Below are 16,523 nucleotides of genomic sequence, written 5' to 3'. Positions count from 1 at the left end.
TGACTGCGACTGGTGGGACTCAAGTTCACACTTTTGGATCCCCCATGAGCAGTGCCGGATTTAAGTATAAACCAAACAAGCTATAGCTTAGGGCTCCACTCTCTTGCCCCCCCAAAAAAATTTAAAGGAAAAAAACCTGGATGTACTTTGATAAAATACCATATTTTTTGCTCTATAAGACTCACTTTTTCCCTCCTTTCTTTTTTGCTCTATAAGACTCACTTTTTCCCCTGGGGAGAAAACATGCCTGTACTGCACATACCGGGACGCGGGTGGCACTGTGGGTTAAACCACAGAGCCTAGGACTTGCCGATCTGAAGGTTGGCGGTTCGAATCCCCGTGACGGGGTGAGCTCCCGTTGCTCGGTCCCTGCTCCTGCCAACCTAGCAGTTCGAAAGCACGTCAAAGTGCAAGTAGATAAATAGGTACCACTCCGGCGGGAAGGTAAACAGCGTTTCCATGCGCTGCTCTGGTTCGCCAGAAGCGGCTTAGTCATGCTGGCCACATGACCCGGAAGCTGTACGCCGGCTCCCTCGGCCAATAAAGTGAGATGAGCGCCGCAGCCCCAGAGTCGGTCACGACTGGACCTAATGGTCAGGAGTCCCTTTACCTTTACTGCACATACCACCAGAAAAAAGTATCGCCCATTACAACCCAAGGTTCCACATACACAGTTTGGCAGGACGTTAAATTCAGAATGCTTTTCCTTGGTCAGAAAAGCAGCATTGGCTGCTGCTTGTGGATACTGTTGTACCCAAGTGGGCAAAAATACAGATGTGACCCTTAAATTACTTATGGGCTGAGGGTGCTCTGCTTTTCCAAAGAGCCTAGTTCATAGTCACAGAACCTCCGGCTCTCCATTTCCTATTGACCACACTGGCTGGAGCTGAGAGGAGGTGGAGTCTGACAATCTCTGGAGAGCCACGGGTTCCCTCTGCCTGCTCTCGTTCAACAATACTGGCAAGCTGGGCAACTTTGAAATGGGCAGGGGAAGGTGACCGTGAATTCAGGGAGGCATCGCTGGACCTCAGACTTTGCAAGATTCAACATAAAATTTTTGCTCTGCCTCCTATTCACGTTCTCATTTTATATATATGGTATATATTCTTCATTGAAAGATAAAAAGTAATATATAATTGTAAGTGCACAGGTTAAAAAAAATGTGAGGGGGGGGGGAGAGAAAACAAGAACAAAGGAAAACAACAACTCCAACACGACCTTAATTCAGAGGGTGAATGTTGTGGCATCTCATAAATGGTTGCTGAGTTTTGACACGAACTGGAGCACTGTATTAATTTTGTGTTCATCAATATAACCGCTGTTTAACAATTTGGCACTGTGTGAAATTCTAAATACGAAATGCAATGGGTTTAATGGACTTCACTGGCGGCAAAAGCAATTCATGGTACAGCACTGGAAAGCTAACCACACTCTTGCTACTAAGATAGTTCTATTTGTATTTTAATCAATTGTTTTTATACCTGGTGTTAGCCGCCCTGAGCCCGGTCTTGGCTGGGGAGGGCGGGGTGTGTATGTATGTGTATATATATATATATATATATATATATATATATATATATATATAATATTTTTTATTGAATGATTTTATGTTACAAAAAAACAATACAGCCATACTACCACTAAATATAATTAAGAAATAAAAATTACATACAAAGATATTTTGTTTGTTATTTGTTATTTACCATCTTATTTCCTCCCAAACATTGCATACAACAACACACATATGTGCAGGCATCCACACACCCACACCCGCACACAAAATGATAATAATGAAAGTAAATATTTTTTCCCCTTTTATCTTCCAAAATCTTTTCTTCAACTTTGACTTCCTGTCAAGTCCCTTTGCATATATTTTATCTTACATTTGAATGTACACAAAACAAAAAACCTTTCTATATAATTTTTCTAATACATTCTGAAAACGTAATAAATCCTTAATTGTTATCCACCTCCTTTTAGTTCCTTTATCACTCAAATGCTAGCACGGAGTCAAAACTATTATTGTATTTTTGAACCTATCTTCTATAACCATCCCATTTTTCCGCAAATCAAATTTTGGCTTTGAGTTTCCTCTTGAGTTTACTAGTCAATTGAGCCGTCTCCACCAATTCCTGTAATTTGATTTGCCAATCTATTATTTTTGGAGGGGGAGGGCGGGGTATAAATAAAATTTATTATTATTATTAACACACAGCCAAGCAGTTGGGAAAGAGAGTGCTGGAGTTCAGTCTGCCTTCTTGAAACACAAAAAATACTTCTGAGACTTCCATTTTTATTTGGCCCTCAATCAGCAAAGATGGGCAGTGATGGGGCTGCACCATTGTAAGAACCAACCAAACTGTCACAAAATGTAACAGGCTTTCAAATTCTCAAGAAGTGTCCTTTTGGCAGAAATTTGTGGGTTTCTGCTGAAACCGCTGTTCTTCCATTTGTTCTGGAATGAGGTTTCTTTGGCTGCATACACACCACACATTGAAAGCCATAGCTGTCAACGTTTCCCTTTTTTTAAGGGAAATTCCCTTATTCCGAATAGGATTCCTCGCAAGAAAAGGGAAAGTTGGCAGCTATGTTTAAAGCACACACACATTCTCCAATTAATCCCAGGAACTGTTGTTTTCCTCTCACAGAGCTACAATTCCCAGACACCCTTTACAAAAAATAAAATAAAAAATACAGTTCTCAAGATTCTTTTTGGGGAGTGTTTTAAATGCTTGATATTGTGTCTGCCACCTCTCACTTGATAAAAAAAACATAGATTTTATCAAAGTTTTAAAAAGATATACAAAAGTTAATATCAAATATCCAGTATCTTTTTGGAATATCAAAAGTAAAAGAAATTAATCGAAATAAAAACGCAAACCGAAAAGAGGAAAAGAAAAGAGAAAAGAAAAGATAGGAGAAAAAGAAATAAGAAGGAGAGAGAGAAAAGAGATTCTCATCCAACGTTTTCTATTTTCACACCCTGGGAGTTTGCCCTTTCTTGATTTCCTTTTGTTACATGCGAGTGTGGGTGCAATAGATTATTGTTTGATTGTTCATATTGAGTCAGTTTGTAAAAAAACACACCCTGTAATGCAGTACAAAATCTGTAGATGAAAAGTAATTTTTTAAAAGCAAGCGTGGTATTCTTTAAAGTTCTAAACTTTGCACAGTTACATAAGGCTTTGCAGATCAATGAACATTATCAGTTCACCTTAAAACTTATTATATATAATAAGTTCATGTCGTATATAAACTGTGCATGTCAGAGTAAAGCTGTGTTAACATTACCAGCTTAAAATGCAGCTAATTCTTTTTCGCTGTTTGAGCTGAAGCTGGTTTAGGGGGAAACGCATCAAAATGCAGCATTTCCTAAGAAACAGTATATTTGTATACTTCCTGAATCAGTGCAGGGAGCACACTCGATGCATTAATGGCTGTGCATGCACAAGCTAAATCCCATTGAGTTCAATGGGCCTCACTCCCAGGTAAGCGTCATCCTAAATCCACCAAAAAAATGAACTTAGGGCATCATGAACATAAGGCAACCTAAATATGTATTTAAGATAACAATTTTATTTAAGTTGTTTTGCCTTAAATAGGTCAAATCTTTATGTGGGTATTGGAATGGCTATTTATATGTTTGGCAGGTGTAAAGAAGCCCATAAAACATTTTTAATCCAATTTGCCGTATTTTCCCGTGTATAAGATGCCCCCATGTATAAGATGACCCCTATTTTTTGCGCCCCAAATTAAGAAATAATTAATTGCAACATTCCATGTATAAGACGACCCACAATTTTAAACTTTAAAAAAATGGGGGGGAAATATAGTATGTCACTTGCTGGAAATCTGATCGAAATTAGTACTGCTAAAAAAGTGCTCAGTTGAAGCTGGCCTTACTTTTATATCATCTGATTTTATTAACACTGATCTGAACTTCAAACGGACCCCCTTCCCTAGTTATTTTCAAGACATATCATTTTGCTCACCTCTGGAAATTCCTGTATGCAGAAGGCCAAAAAAAAATCATTCTGTTTTGTTTTCTGACAACCATAAAAATGCAAACATTACATTCGTATGAGCAAACCTCTTAATTATACAGGATAACCCTTTGTAGTCTAGAACTGAAGGAGAAAGGAAAGCACTCGTGCACTTTAAGAGAGAAAAGAAGCCAGCTCTCAAAGAAAAGAAGAACTTTCGGTTCAAACCATCAGCTCTTCAAATGCTTCTCTCCTAGGAAACCAAAAAATAAAGAACAGATTCCTTCTACAGGACCTCCATTAAACTAAGTTATAAGAAGACTATCACCTGTGTTTATTGCAGCCATCAGGATGTGATTTCTACAATTTTGAGATAAAAGGACACAATTATTTTTGTGTATGTTTTCAGACACTGGCTACCCGACAATGCATTGTAGAAAAGAATTTTCCTAATTTCTCCCTTTTTTCCCTTTTGTTTGTTTTTAAATTTATTTAACAAAGATTAAACAACTACGTACTGTCAGAGAGTCACCTCTGAATACAACACAGACCCTTGGTCAAAGTGTATCTGCTAAAATCATCACAATCGTAACAAACATACAATGATACACAATAGCCTCTCTTGCTTGGACATGAAATGTAAAGATATATTGTATCTGCAGCAGTCCTGGTCTGCAGGGTTGATACAAGAAAGAAGAAAAGATACTAATTAAAAGATGAGCTTAATGCATGTCAAGCTGTGCTGTAGAGCATATGCTGTATGCCTCAATATTTGTATAATCTAAAGTCACCCTAGACTACGTAAAAATTAAATGATGATGATGATGATATAACTGACATGGAAATTGAAGGTAGCAAGAGGGGAAACAAGATTATCTTTTTTTATTATTTTATATATCTTTATGAGCATGGAATGAATTTTTCAATTAGAAAAAAAAAATTCTTATACTGCTACAAACCAGCATGCTAATGCTACCAAAAAAATACCCCATTCTGTTTCCTTTGTGCCGTATGCTTTGTGCCTAACATAGTAAAAAGAGATATTCGTTTAAGAGGAATTTTCCTAGGATTTATCAGGAGTTACTGTTTTCATTCCTGACTTAAACTGATCCGACTTTTCTGCTGATTCCTTTCACAAGTTCACCAGAGATGGGTAAAAACATCTTGTCCCCGTTCTTTCAAAGAGCCCATTGGCAAAGTTTGTGGCAGAAACACTCCCCAGGCACTTCTAGGCCACATGTCTAGGGCTGCGCACTCCCTTGATCCACCAGACATCAGCCACGACACAGAAGTCTGCGGAACCCACTTGGAGACTTGGAAAGAAGTGTAACTTCGTCTTTATGTGACTTCCAAGTTTTTTGCGCACCTGTGTGCCAAACTGCAAATCTGCTCTGCAGACACACTGCAGGGGCCAGTTCTTACATGCTTGCAACGTCACTGAATGACTCATCACTTGATGACTCAACACACGGTGACTCATAGATGGTATGTGAACTGGCTCCATTGAAAAATCGCTGCCACAGAGGCGGCACAAAAGATTTATGTTTGGGCTTAGGGAGGTTTACAGCAACTTTGAGAACCTTTATTCCAGAATCCATGGCCTGCAGCAAGAAGCTTGTGAAAGCACGGAACCTCTTCCATCTCAACCAGGGTCACGTTATAAAGCTTACTGGGTGAGCGACGGTCAGTTTCTTTTGCCAAGAGACTCTATGACGTATAAGGTGGTGTCATTCATATGCAGATCCACCCTCTCCCGCCTTGGATGGTTTTGCCTCTCATCAATTGAGCCAGGTATCAGTCCATCAGTGCTTGAAAGGCAGGTGGGGCTGGCTGTGTTAGGAACATGCAAAGTCTGGTCCAAGGAATGAGCTGTCAGTAGCACCATCGTGCCAGAAGCTGTCAACTTCTGCCCAAGGTTTCATAGAATGAAATTAATTACCATGCCGATCAGATGAGACCCGGCTTAGATCTTGCAGTAAGGGGGGGGGGACTGAAGGGGGAGCCAAAGTGTTGTCCTCCAGATGTTGCTGGAATACAACTCCCATCCCCTTGGCTGGGGCTGATGAGAGTTGTAGTCTGACACCATCTGGAGGGCTCCATGTTGCCTACCCAGGAAGTATGGTGTTTGTTTAAAGCAGTGTTTCCCCAAAGTAGGCAATATTGGGGGGCGGGGGCGGGACTGGAATGATCTTGGGGGGCGGTGGTAGCCTTGGGTGCAATTGGGAGGTGTTGAATAAAAATAAGGAGGCAGTGGAAGCGTAAAGAAAGAAGATAGGGCCTTCTCGGTAGTGGCGCCCTCCCTGTGGAATGCCCTCCCACCAGATGTCAAAGAGAATAACAACTACCAGACTTTTAGAAGACATCTGAAGGCAGCCCTGTTTAGGGAAACTTTTAATGTTTGATGTATTACAGTATTTTAATATTTTTTTGGGAAGCCGCCCAGAGTGGTTGGGGAAGCCCAGCCAGATGGATAGGGTATAAATAATAAATTATCACTACTAGGAATTGTTGGAAATTTAAAGTGTGGGTGGTGTTTGGAGAGCCACAACAGCAAGCTCAGTACACCAGCAGCCACTGAGAAGATGAAGACATTCACCAGAAGAATCTTTTCTGAAGGCCCTCTTAAACCTGGAGCTCACCTTGCTTAAATCCATCTATATTAGAAATTGATAGATACGATAGATAGATATAGATATAGATATAGATATAGATTAGATATAGATATAGATATAGATATAGATATAGATATAGATATAGATATAGATATAGATAGATAATGCTTCTGAAAGCAGTATGCTCACTATCTGTTTCCAAAAGGTAGGAATTGCTTTGGCTTCATTCAGAAGTTCCAAGAAGCAGCAGAAAGCTTTTCTCACGAAAATCAATGGATTACGTATTATGCTAGCATGAAAATAATAACTACAATAACAACAATAATAATCAGGAGCACTTAATGATTTCATAAGCAGCCACTTCCCTGCATTAGTGTTTTTTTTTAAAAAAGGGTAAAGGTAAAGGACCCCTGACAGTTAAGTCCAGTCACAGACAACTCTGGGATTGCGGCGCTCATCTCGCTTTACTGGCCGAGGGAGCCGGCATTTGTCCGCAGACAGTTTTTCCAGGTCATGTGGCCAGCATGACTGAGCTGCTTCTGACGAAACCAGAGCAGCGCATGGAAACGCCGTTTACCTTCCCACCAGAGTGGTACCTATTTATCTACTTGCACTTTGACATGCTTTTGAACTGCTAGGTTGGCAGGAGCAGGGACCGAGCAACGGGAGCTCACCCCGTCGCGGGGATTCAAACCACCGACCTTCTGATCAGCAAGCCCAAGAGGTTCAGTGGTTTAGACCACAGCGCCACCCGCATCCCTATCCCTGCATTAGTATAATACCACTATTCAGTATACAAAAAAGATTTATAAAATGTGCATCATTTTATTGCACTCAAGCCTTATACGAATTTTGTGAAATAAATATAGACCCACAAAGTTGGTCCAGGAGTTTTTGTTGCCTGATATGTGCAATCTGAAAATATTGTACCCACATCTCCCCCTAAAAGCACAAGTTCATACTACCCCTTGTTGGTCAGGTTGCTTTGGCATCCAAAGCAGAAAACCACAAATGTCTTTCTTTGAGAGTAACAATTTTCTCACCCTAGTTTGTTCATCTATATCAATTCTTATTAAGGGGTAACCAGCACATTGTGCTAAATTGGCAGCTGGTTCTGTGAACTACCTACCTCTGGGCCTTCAATCAATATCAGCCGTTGATTGATTTTGTGTTTGATTTTGTATATGTCAGCCTCCCAACCTAAAGCTGCCTGAGCAAGTGGCTGCATTGATCCTTCCTACCTATATAAATCCTACAGGATTGCAACAAAAGGCTTTGATCATGCCGATCCCTGGATGACTCACTTTCTCTGAATGTTGGATTGCACAATCCCTTCCGTCCATCCTCAGATTACTCTAGCATTAAGGTCGCTAGCCTGTCATTCAACCATACAAATTCAGTACAAAGTCTGGTGTACGAAATTGGAACAAATCATGACTTGTGTCAAAGGGAATTTGAGAGAAGTGGTTCATTAATTCACAGCTCCCTAAATAATAATAAAAAAACATTTATCTAGTTCAGGGGTCAGCAAACCTTTTCAGCCGTGGGCTGGTCCACCATCCCTCAGACCATGTGGTGGCCCGGACTATTTTGAAGAAAAAAACGAACGAATTCCTATGCCCCACAAATAACCCAGAGATGCATTTTAAATAAAAGGGCACATTCTACTCATGTAAAAACACCAGGCAGGCCCCACAAATAACCCAGAGACGCATTTTAAATTAAAGGGGCACATTCTACTCATGTAAAAACATGCTGATTCCCGGACTGTCCACACAAACATGCTGATTCCCCCGGGCCTTAGGTTGCCTACCCCTGATTTAGTTTTTCCCTTTTTTGCCCACATCATCTCTATTCATGCCAACCCCTCAGTCAAAGCCTAAAAACCACCACTAAAGGAAATATGAAGTCTAGTTTCTGAGGAAAACCTAGAACATATGATTGAACTAAATGCATAAATTGAGCATATGGATTGTGTGATCCATGCTGTGTGTTGCCAAAAAAATAAATAAATAGAATATCAGAAAATTATATTAAAGCGTCTTCTCCTTCATGGAGAGCACGTGTTGCGGTGGGGGCCGCCAGGACACTCCAAAGTTGGGGGGCAGGCTAATTGTTCGTTGGCCACTGATGCGATTGGGGCTTCCCTTGTTGTTGGGAAGAAGTTAATGTTGCCATTTGTTGATTGACAGCCAGAAATGCTAAAACTCCTTGCACGAGGCTAGGGCTTCCTCTTTTTGACCGTGCATCGGATTGCCCGTCCCCCCCTCCCTAGAATAGGGTTGCTCACTTTGACCTTGCTATGCCTGTCATGGGGTCGTCTGCTCTTGGGGCAGGGGCCTGGTAGGAATTTTGTCCATCTGGCTGATTGGCTGGGGCCGTTTGGTTTTTGCCTACTGCGTAGCAAATCATCACAACTTGGAAGGTTGCGGTTAGGCATTGGTTTATGGTTTGGTTGGTTGAGGGGAAGTGGTTGAGTGCCTGGCCTTGGTAGGTTGAGTGCCTGCCCCTCTAATGCTGCTGCTGCAAGGGATTCCGTTAAAGGAATTGAGGGCTAACTATTGCTTGTCCACTCTGTCAAGGGGGCTCGGGCCATAGCAATGAGCTCCTGGTTGCATTTGGGGTGAGGGCAGGATCCCTGCTCCGTGTAACCCCCAAGTGTATTCCCCAATTCTGACTTTCGCATCGTGCGGAATGTCAGTCTGTCCCCCATGGTGGGGGCAGATAGTCGCAACCAATGCCTAAGCAACCACTCACAAATTTGTATTTCAATAAAGTTGTGGCCAAAATTATGCCAAAAATCTTAAACAAAAAATTCTGTGTGATGTGTGAGTTATTGGGGTGGCCCTGGGGACCTCGACACGCAAGGACCCACATGACAGTGAGTACAAACTCTAATTGTGCTGTCTCCTATGATACATATTTTTTTCCAAATCCTGAGCCGCCCTGGAAAAAAGGGAGGGAAGGAAGAAGTAAGCATGAGTCAATATATATATATATCATTAAAAAGCAAAAAAAGAAACATTAAAAATTAACAGCACTAATACCAGCCGGTTAAATATAACTCATGTTTAAAGGTTAAAAGCACTTCACTGGGATTTTGCTTGCCCTTAGCCTGTTGGGCATCAGATTTTATCAGTAATGATACCCAAGGTGTTTTCCTTTAAGTCCAGCAGGAGTTGGAGGAGAACAGAAACTGGTTCGTGGACAACTCTCTTCAAGAGGGTGGTGGCTTTAATTTCAAAGGAGGAGGCAGCTGTGTTGAATGATTAATTTAGACTCTGTTTCGCTTCTGCGTTGGCCAAGTAGCTACATTATGTTTCCAATTTTCTTGTTCTTTTTAATTTAAATTGCAGCAAATCGGCTGGCAGATTGCTTACTTTATTAACTGCAGCCAGGAATCCTGTAGCACCTTAAATCTAGGGTGGAGCTAGCTTTTTTGGGCTTGAATCCCCTTCTTCAGATTCATGAAGTGCTGTCTTCAGCTGACACCGTATATAGACACAGATATGCAGGGAGGGGGATATTAACCGTGGGTTCAAATGCTATGAAATGCAAAAGCTACACTTTTAAATTTTAAACGAGTGTTAAAATTAGCACAGTGACCATTCACGCTGTGACAGCAGAGCCATCTTAGCGCCACTAAGCGAACGAATAGTTCAGCGAGACAGGGAACCATGGTCCTTGTTCCTATCCAAATGGATAAAATCAAATGTTCTAATAAATTACAATTTAGCAGTTTCTCTTTGCAATTCCTTTGTAGGAGATTTGTAACCTTGGGATCAAAACAGGGAGATTAAAATGCTCCCCTGTTGTTTTCTGAATGTTGCCATTGCCGATGTCAAATTTGTGTTTATTAGGGGTTTTTCTTGCTCTATGTGGAATGCAGAACAGCATCGCTGGAAGGGGAAAGCATAGACACTGGAAAGGGACTAGGCAACCTCAACTGAGTGGCTCTCAAGCCTTCTGGCATCCATTCAGGAGAGCCACATCGTCCACTTCCTATTGCACTTAAGCTGCACATTTGTTGCTGATGCATGAAAATGTTGGACTGGTTGGAAGACAATTACTCATAGACCAAGCTGGTGGAGTGGAAAAGCAAAACAGTGCTCATTTCAAGTTTCTCCCCAGATGTGAACTCACCAGATGGACTTCAACAACGCTGTATTCTCATTCTTATCCCCAGCCCATGCAATAATAATAATAATAATAATAATAATAATAATAATAATAATAATAATAATTATTTGTATCCCGCCCTCCCCGGCCAAAGCCGGGCTCAAAGCGGCTAACATCATATAAACCAGACAATATGCATAATACAATATACACTATGCAAATGAAATAACATTCCACATTCATTAAAATAATATAGAATATGGGAAATCAAAATGGAGGATTTTGCAACACTGAACAAGATATCTTTGATTTTATGGGTAAAGCAAGAAGAAAAGGGTTTTAAAGGATTTGAACAAGAATGAGATTCTTTTTTTTAAAAAAAAAGGAATGAAAAATAATGGGAGATAATTTATAATGTTAACCATTTTTGGGGTCTCTAAGAATTGTAATTAAGAAAATTAGCAATAGGGGACTAATATCGACTTGCCTCACAGAGCCATTGGAAAAACAATTATTTATTAATATTATGAAATGTTTTAAAGCCCCCTTCAACAAAGAACTCTGTGTACCTCCCCCATTTTCTCCTCACAATAACCCATGAGGTGGTCTCGATTGGGAGAGAATGATTGACCCATGATTCATGGCTGAGCAAGGATTTGAACTCAAGTCTTCCTGGTTCCCATCCAGCACACTGACTCCAGTCTCACCGGCTCCTGCGTAACATGTGAACTACAGTACCTTGTACAGTGGTACCTTGGGTTAAGTACTTAATTCGTTCCGGAGGTCCGTACTTAACCTGAAACTGTTCTTAACCTAAAGCACCACTTTAGCTAATGGGGCCTCTTGCTGCTGCCACGCCGCCGGAGCATGATTTCTGTTCTCATCCTGAAGCAAAGTTCTTAACCTGAAGCACTATTTCTGGGTTAGCGGAGTCTGTAACCTGAAGCGTATGTAACCGGAAGCGTATGTAACCCGAGGTACCACTTTCCCGTGCAACATAACTGCCAAGGCATCTCTTAAAAGCTTTAAATTTCAACTGATTTCAATCTATACATATTCCTGCACAAACCCAAGGTTGCAGGTTTGATCCCCGTAACGGACAACTGCATAGCCCTATATAATCTCAGGGTCCCTTCCAACTCTTGGATTCCATGAAAATTATACCAAATCACATGCTGGCCCCTTGACGTGATTCCCAACATGCACGCCGTGTTTTGTCCTAAAGGGCCAGTCCTTGCATTCAGTGATTCAACACACCTGGCCTCTATTGATTGCAAATGGGCCACACCCAATCATATCAACAAGCTGTTTCGTTTCCGCAGCTAATGCAGTTTCCAAAGGTAATAGCCAAAATAAACACTCTCAGGGCCCACATTACCAAACGCAGTGATTGTATCTTTACAGCTGTAACCACTCCCTCGTTTGGAGACAGTGTCAGCTGATAACCTGTCCCACGTTCAGGTTATTTTAAATAATTAGAACAAAAAATGAAATGAAATAACACAGCAATGTGCAGACATATGCCTGCAGCTGAATTAGGCGTCTCAGTCCCTGGTGTCTACGTGCCAGCCAGGTTACTTGCAAGTTGCATTTTATCAAGGTTGTGCTAAAATTGTGCACCGAGGCAACTCACATTCTGTGGAAGGAAATCCCAGTTAAGAGCTTATTTCTGTAAATGTTGATGATGATAATTTATTTATACCCCTCCCATATAAAAGTATATAAATCAAGCAAATGTATTAAATTTCTCTTATTTTGAATCATTCCTATGCCATGTTTCTATTTTCAATAATTTATTCTGGATTTGCTATTTCTGGGAAAGGGCAATTTGAAATTTCAGCAGACACTACCCACTGGCCCCAATATGCCTCCAAGCACCTTCATGATGTAAAGGGCTAGAAGCATGCTCTGTTTTTTAAAAATCAGAAAGCCGAATTCTGTACATGATACCACAGTCTCTAGGCTTGCAGCATTCACAGGCCTTTGCTCTCGTAATATACTAGAGCAGCGGCTCCCAAACTTTTTCACCACAGACCACTTGAAAATTGCTGATGGTCTTAAAGGTAAAGGAACCCCTGACCATTAGGTCCAGTTATGACCAACTCTGGGGTTGCAGTGCTCATCTCGCTTTATTGGCCGAGGGAGCCGGCGTACAGCTTCCAGGTCATGTGGCCAGCATGACTAAGCCGCTTCTGGTGAACCAGAGCAGCACACAGAAACGCTGTTTACTTTCCCACCGGAGCGGTACCTATTTATCTACTTGCACTTTGACGTGCTTTCGAACTGCTAGGTTGGCAGGAGCAGGGACTGAGCAACGGGAGCTCACCCCGTCGCGGGGATTCGAACCGCCGACCTTCTGGTCGGCAAGTCCTAGGCTCTGTGGTTTAACTCACAATGCCACCTGCATCCCTTAGTAGACCACTTTAATGATTTTCCTGCCTGCTGTAGCAACTATAATGCACTGTGCTGGATGGTTTTGAATTGCCTTTTTATTGCTTATTTTATTTCCTATATTGCGATTTTGCCATTTGCATTCCACAGTCTTCAAACTGCAATACAATAAAATTCCATATAAGAAGTAAAAGGGGCAGTGAAAGTACAATTAAAAATCAGGATGAATATTTAACGCAAACATGCTGCGGACCACCGAAAAGAAGCTCACATAGCGCTAGTGGCCCAGGAATTATAGCTCAGGAACTGCTGTACTAGAGGGCATTGTTATCTAAATTTGAGAAAAGGAGGAAATAACTCAGCCGGTAGAGCATGAGGCTCTTAATCTCAGGGGTGTGAGTTTGAGTCCCATGTTGGCCAAAAGACTCCTGCATTGCAGGGGATTGGAAACATCATGGGAGCCAATGTAGGTCTCTCAGAATCTCCTCCATTAGTAGAAGTGCAACCCTATCCAGTTCTGGCAACTGAGCAATTTCTTGGATGTACACCAGTGGCCAAAATGGTGGAAACCTTTTGGGGAAAGTGTATTTCTGAGGTTTGATGGCTCACAACACCATTTTTTAAATTTAGCAATACCATAAAATTATATATCTATGGAAAGCTACTGCATATCAACCTAAGCAAGTTGGGCTTCCTTTTTCTGGTTATTTTGCTATATTTTTTGATAGAGTACAGATAATTGAACGAACTTTGTTGCATTACATTCTTCGTTAAATTATCTTTCCATTGATAATTATGATTATGGTGTTATGGGCCATCAAACTTCGGAAGTACACTTTCCCCAAAATGTTTCCACAATTTTAGCCTCCAGTGTACCTACAGTGGCAGTATACCTGAAGCAGCATCTCCACCCCCATCGTTCTACCTGGACACTGAGGTCCAGCTCTGAGGCCTTCTGGTTGTTCCCTCCCTGCAAGAAGTGAGGTTATAGGGAACCAGGCAGAGGGCCTTCTCAGTAGTGGCACCCGCCCTATGGAATGCCCTCCTATCAGATGTCAAAGAAATAAACAACTATCTGACTTTTAGAAGACATCTGAAGGCAGCCCTGTTTAGGGAAGCTTTTACTATTTGATGAATTATTGTATTTTAGTATTTTGCTGGAAGCCGCCCAGAGTGGCTGGGGAGGCCCAGCCAGATGGGCGGGGTATAAATAATAAAGTTGTTGTTGTTGTTGTTGTTGTTGTTGTTGTTGTTGTTGTTGTTGTTGTTGTTGTTGTTGTTACAGAGGCTCTGCCTTGGCCTTTGCTCACCAAGATGTGAGAGCTAAGTGTCATCAGCCTACTGACAGCATCTTATCCCCAAATCTCATATCCACATACTACACCACAAAACACACACACACACACACACACACACACACACACACACAGAGTTTGTTTGTTTGTTTGTTTGTTTCTATAATATAATAACTGGAGGGAGGTCATGGCTGTGATCCTGTGCCTACTTACCTAACAGGAAGACCCTAAGACAGACCTGTTGGTACATCCATCTCAGTACACTGCCTGGGGCTTCACACAGGGGCAGAAGTGGTTCATTGCGTGCAGGGGAATCCACTATGCTAGCTTCCCAACCGGTGGCTCACTCTTGTTTACCAGGAGTAGTGATGCGATGGGGAGGTAGGTGTGATGCCAGCGCAACAGAAGGGTCTCCAGTTTGGCTCTGCCAGTGCACTACACTGTGCCAATTCTCTGCTGCCTTGCCCCTCCACCTTTCCTGGTCAACGACAGTGACTCACCTGCTGTGAAGCTAGCGCAGTGTCTCCCTTCCACCAGGTGAGCTACTTCAGAACAGTGCTTTAGCTGGAGATACTGGGGATGGACCTGGGAACTTCTGCATTCAATGCAGATACTTTGCCACGGGCCTACAGCTCTTCCTCAGTTGAACTTTCTTCGTAGAAAATGTGCATCGCATCAGGCTGCTTGAGGTGGTGTGTTTTTTCCTTGTTGCATGAGCAGCATATGGTAGGAAAAGATCCTTAACAGCTACGCAGTGCCTCTCTGCAAACCAATGTTCTTGTATTTCATAATTTCTAAGGGCTGTTTCATAAATTACAAAAAAGTGAGAGAGTGTGAGTCATCTGAATGCAAGGTTTTCATTCACCTATGGATTATGCAGCTTTCAAATTTTTGTTACTTGAATATAATTTCCACCACATTTTGTTGGTGGTGGTGGGAATTAACCCAATATAAACAGATCCAATTATATTTTAATCTTCTACCAGCCCTCGGCTTAGCCACCAAATGTCAGAAACGTAAGCCTTTCAAGCCCTGCCGATATTCTTGAAAGAAATAGTCTGCACAAGCCTAAGCAGGTTGAGTCAAAAGTTAGGTTTCCAGTTAGGTTTACTCCCTGGTAAAAATGGTTAAGAATTCAGCCTTAAACTTTGTCACATCCTGTTACAATGCAGAAATTGTTTCCCTTCAAGCAAAAGTATAAAACAGACCCCTAGAATGAGATCCAAGAGTAAAATGGCAAATCAAAGACGATATAAAAATAAGTACAAAAATGTTTCAGGGTGATTTGCTGCTATGCTCTCAGGCAAAACCTTTAGAATTTGTTGCTCCATAAATGACATTGTACACAGAAAAATCACACATTCCCAGCTATGTTTTGAAGGGACGGACACATTTGCTTAGGGCATTGGTAGACAAAGTGGTGACAACGTAGTGTGTGCACACTCAGAGGATGACCTCCAAACCACCTTAAATATCTTCACAGAAGCTTACAGAAAGCTTGGCCTATTGCTCAACATCCAAAAAAACAAAGTGCTGCACCAGGGGTCAGCAAACTCTTTCAGCAGGGGGCTGGTCCCCTGTCCCTCAGACCTTGTGGGGGGCCGGGCTATATTTTTTTGGGGGGGGGAATGAACAAATTCCTATGCCCCGCAAATAACGCAGAGATGCATTTTAAATAAAAGGACACATTCTACTCATGTAAAAACACGCTGATTCCCGGACTATCTGTAGGCCGGATTTAGAAGGCGATTGGGCTGGATCCGGCCCCCGGGCCTTAGTTTGCCTACCCATGTGCTGCAACAACAAGCACAAAACAACCCCTCCACAGCGCCACAAATCCAACTTAATGGTGTAACGTTGGAAAATGTCAATCATTTTTCCTACCTAGGCTGTTATCTTTCCACAAGGGCCAACATTTAAGCCGAAATCCAGTATCACCTGAGCTCTGCGAGTGCAGCTTTCTGTTCGCTTGCCTGATTATTGTCTTCCAAAGCAACTGCTCTATTCCCAACTTAAGAATGGAAAGCATAATATACCGGTGGACAACAAAAGAGGTTTAAGGCAAATCTTTAGAAATGTAGTATAAACACCAACAACTGGGAAACACTGGCTTGCGAGTGCTC

The sequence above is a fragment of the Podarcis filfolensis genome (assembly GCF_964270895.1).
Source record: "Podarcis filfolensis genome assembly, chromosome: 17".
NCBI lineage: Eukaryota > Metazoa > Chordata > Lepidosauria > Squamata > Lacertidae > Podarcis > Podarcis filfolensis.
The sequence above is the reverse complement of the archived record's forward strand: the minus strand, read 5'-3'. Positions refer to the sequence as shown.